This window comes from Amphibalanus amphitrite, unplaced genomic scaffold (genome assembly GCF_019059575.1).
Source record: "Amphibalanus amphitrite isolate SeventyFive unplaced genomic scaffold, NRLGWU_Aamphi_draft 002279F_arrow, whole genome shotgun sequence".
In the NCBI taxonomy this organism is placed as follows: domain Eukaryota; kingdom Metazoa; phylum Arthropoda; class Thecostraca; order Balanomorpha; family Balanidae; genus Amphibalanus; species Amphibalanus amphitrite.
In genome coordinates this window covers 44,271-47,807 of record NW_024883760.1, presented here as the reverse complement: position 1 = coordinate 47,807, position 3,537 = coordinate 44,271, and the positions used below count along the sequence as shown (strand labels likewise).

Below are 3,537 nucleotides of genomic sequence, written 5' to 3'. Positions count from 1 at the left end.
ATACTCCTGTCAAACAAAATGATACAGAACATGGTACATCATCAAACACTTGTCACATTATTCGCAAAGATGCGTCTCGGGCGACGAAATTGAGCCTCGCTCGTGCAAACGGAAACCCCGATAGATTGATGTCGACCGCCCTCCTAACCGGTCCCCATCGGAGCACCAATTTAAGAACAATTAGCCAACAGGTCACTCTCCGCCCACCACTATACCTTAACACCCCAAACAGCCCAAATACGACACCCAAAACACCTCAACTACAATAGAAAAGCCCAATATTCTAACGAATGTTTGTCTATTTCAAACAGCTGCGGTTAAGGTATACGATACCCCAAACACCCCAAATACGATACTAGACTTCGAAACACCCCCGACTACGATACCTGTTGACTGAAGCGAGGCGGTTCATCATTGGCGTCTCGTACGTGACCGTAATGTCAGCGGTGGCCTCCGTCAGGGGTCCCCGCAGTCGGCGACCCGATCCACCTCAACAGCCTGGTGAGGGGGAGGGGGGGGGGGTCAGAGGTCAGTCGGCGGCCCGACTCCACCTCAACAGCCTGGGGAGGGGGAGGGGTGGGGAGATCAGAGGTCCCCGCAGTCGGTGGCCCGACTCCATCTCCACAGCCTGGGGAGAGAGGGAGGTCATAACAGAGCCATGAGTATTGAGTATATTAAGGTTCGGATCGAGTTCAGTAAATTAAATGTGGAAAAAATAAAAAACTTTTTAAATAGCAGCAATGTGCATATCTTAAAATACATTATTGATTGTCAAATTCGTTCATTATCAATGAATGTCATGGCAACTTTTCACAAAAGGCAACAAAATGGGTACAATTTCGGACCTGCTACAAACACAAGAAAAGCCAAAGCATTTGACAAAACATGTCATCATCATCATCATTAGCCCATAATAACTAAATACGCACTTACTATAGCAGCAGCAGCTCTAGGCCATTTAAACCTCATCAATTGACACTACCGGTGGTTTCAACTTTCCTAGACGGCACAGAATCCACCGACTCACCTTGACTGTGAGATGAATGGCGCCGCCGCGCACCAGATCCGACTCTCGGTCCAGTTTTTTGGCCGTGCTCAGCACGCCCGTCTCCTCGTCCAGCGAGAAAAACTCGCCAGGGTCTGCCAGGGCGAGAAAATGAGGTGTGAATGGTAGGAAGGCTTTGTGATGGATGGGGTAGGTGTGGCGAGCACGAGCATCTTTACGAAATACCATGCGGCAAGATTACTGAAGTCCGTTAGTCGAAGTGCATACTGCAGATACATCTCAGCTTCAGCAGTTCCCAGCAGGCAGACTAGGCAAGGAAACCAACAACTATGAGCAGTAAAATCACACCTCCATCTAGCCTTTATGTCATCCCAATTCATCCTGCTACCCTCTCCGCCTGTCCAGGCTTCTCTCTCCCTCGCTCGTTCCTTTCCATCTCTAATTCTGAACTACCCAATATCCATTTTGAGGATTACGTGTCACACCTTCCTCTATTCCCTCCCTCCCTCCCTCCCCTCTCCCCTGTCTCACTTTCCACCATCTCGAAGACGACAGGTCGTGCCGCCCCGCTGTCTCCATCCGCCGCCGCCACGGTCAGTACGACCGTACCGATGGCGGCTCCCTCGTCCACAACGGCCGTACGACTACCGAGAACGACGGTGGCGAGTTCTGCACGTCCTGAACGCCGATCAGAGCACGGCCGGCGGCGGTGAACGGCCGTCCTGTGGGGGGGGGGAGGGGGGGTCAGTGAATGAACGAATCGCACGTGGGTGGAAATATGTCCAACGACAAGCTGGGTAAAACAACTGGGTCGATGGTAAAGCTGGATTTCCTAGAGACTATGCTAAATCACAAACCACGTACTCATGTATGCTTCTTGACACTTCCTTTCCCTACACGTTAACAAAAACAAAACAATGACACAAACATGCCTCCCTCGTCAACAAACCAAACACATCATCTCCACAAGTCCCAATCATGACAATGAAACCTTCCCTCCTTCCCTCTCCTCACATACCCCCTCGAAAGAGTACCTAATGACCTTCACTACGGTAAATACTTGAGATAAATACATACCGACGCGAGCAGCGCCACACTGATCCTGGGGTCCGGTCGGTGAGAGTACCAGCGGCCGTTGTAGCACCAGCGAGCCCACGTACAGCTGAGAGGTACTCTCCAGGGCCATCACTGTCAGCAGCTCACAGGCGCCCTCCGACTGGCGGTACACGGAACGGACACGGCACGAGTCGTGGTTAGGTGGGTGGGTTAAAACGTGTGGCGTTTGGATATGTATGCAGAAAGTTCGTGCAGTAAGAAGTAAGTACGGCAAGAGTTCGTCTTTGGTAAGTGTATGCGTGATTTGTAAGCCGAAAGGGTGATCTCAATATTATGAACATTTATCACTATGGTATAATAAAATTCACTTGCATGTTCTTATAACGGTAAACAACTACATATTTACCACGCTGGCCTGTATCGTTAAACTCAGCACACACAAGTACATACGGTAATTTGACGCAATCCTCTTATTACAGCTATTACCTCAAGTAAAGGTCATTAGGTACCCTTTCGAGTAATCAGACCCTTTACTCAAGAGATGCCTCCTCTTCTTCTGACGAAGACGAGTAGGCTGCCATGCTAGGTGAGGCCATACATTGATGGCCACGATGATCATTAGTATGAGAACTTGTAGTTGAACTTTTCAGGGTGGTCCTTCCATTCCTTCCCCAGTCTGTACTTGAACACATCGACATTTGGAGCATCGATGGTGTGGGTTGACAGCTTGTTCCATGTCTGAGTTACTCGTGCCGCAAAGAAGGCTTTTCTGGGTCCCAATTGATGCTGGACTTGAAGTTTTGATCGTGACCTCGGGTGACACGGCTGAGAGAGTTCTTGAACATGCTGTTGTGACAACACGGGCACTCTCTTGGAAGTCCACCTTGTCGAAGCCTTTCAAAATTTTGAAGGTCTCGATGATGTCCGACCGTTTCCGTCGGAATTCCAGAGTAGGTAAATTAAGGCTCCTGAGGCGATCTGAATATGAAAGGTGAGACAGTCCGTTCACCAGCCTTGTTGCCCGCCGCTGCACCTGTTCGAGTGCATCTTTGTCCTTTTTGAACTTGGGACTCCATATAACAGTTGCATACTCGAGGTGGGGCCTGACAATGCTTTTGTACAAGGCTTTGAAAATGTCGCTGTCAATTTTTGCAAAGGTATGCTTGATTGCACCAAGAATTCTATTGGCCTTGTTAATCTGGTTAGTGACATGTTTGAGAAGGATAGCTTCATGTCTATAGTGACTCCCAGGTCCTTTTCCTCACAGACTGCTTCAAGGGTATGTTTGCCCACCCATAGTTGTCATGGTATACTCACTTCCAGGATTTGTTGGTCCTAGATGCATGACCTTGCACTTGAGTGGATGAAAGATCATCTGCATTGTTTTTGCCCAATCTTGCAAAGAGTTGATGTCCTCTTGCAGATTGTGAAGTTCACCATCGCGCTCGTTGATGACTTGGTAGACCTTGGTATCG

General features: G+C 49.0%; 1 long non-coding RNA gene across 1 annotated transcript; it reads right to left on the bottom strand.

Moving 5' to 3' along the window:
- Positions 1-530: 530 nt before the first annotated feature.
- On the bottom strand, positions 531-1,646 carry LOC122376755. The gene is made up of 3 exons (XR_006255697.1): positions 1,538-1,646; positions 1,028-1,140; positions 531-560 (listed from the first exon to the last, which is right to left on the bottom strand). It is a non-coding gene; the product is annotated as an uncharacterized LOC122376755 (long non-coding RNA).
- Positions 1,647-3,537: the final 1,891 nt, after the last annotated feature.